General features: G+C 37.7%; 1 non-coding gene across 1 annotated transcript; it reads right to left on the reverse strand.

The window, feature by feature from the left end:
• Positions 1-205: 205 nt before the first annotated feature.
• Positions 206-313, reverse strand: LOC125099452 (U6 spliceosomal RNA). Its single transcript, XR_007127179.1, has one exon. It is a non-coding gene; the product is annotated as a U6 spliceosomal RNA (small nuclear RNA).
• Positions 314-676: the final 363 nt, after the last annotated feature.

Raw genomic sequence — 676 nt, forward strand, 5'->3', positions numbered from 1 at the left:
TCGTGGTTATTGTGAGTAAGATGCAATGAACTTGGATATACAAACATCTCCTTGAGATCCTAATTTGAATCATTTTGTATATATACCCAGAGGGGGATTACAGGATCATATGGTACTTCTGTTTAATTTTTGAGGAATCTCCATAGCTATTTTCCATAGTGGTTGCACAATTTTTGATTCTCACCAACAGAGCACAAGTGTTCCAAAAAATATGGGATGCCTCATGAATTTGCATGTCATCCTTGCACAGGAGCCATGCTAGTCTCCTCTGTATTGTTCCAATTTTAGTGTATGTTCTGCTGAAGCAAAGAATAAATTAAAAATTTTCAAGATAACCTTCATTTTGTATTATCATTACACTTTGTTAGTCACCATACAGTACATCATTAGTTTTTGATGTAGTGTTCCATGATTCATTGTTTACATATGACATGCTGTGCTCCATGAAATACCTGCCCTTCATAATACCCATCACTAGGTTAACCCATCCCCCCATTCCCCTCCCCTCTAAAACCCTCAGTTTCTTTCTCAGAGTCCATAGTCTCTTATGGTTCATCTCCCCATCTGATTCCCCCGCCCCTTCATTTTTCTCTTCCTTCTCCTAATGTCCTTCATGCTATTCCTTATGTTCCACAAATAAGTGAAACCATATGATAATTGACTTTCTCTGCTTAAC

This window comes from Lutra lutra, chromosome 4 (genome assembly GCF_902655055.1).
Source record: "Lutra lutra chromosome 4, mLutLut1.2, whole genome shotgun sequence".
NCBI lineage: Eukaryota > Metazoa > Chordata > Mammalia > Carnivora > Mustelidae > Lutra > Lutra lutra.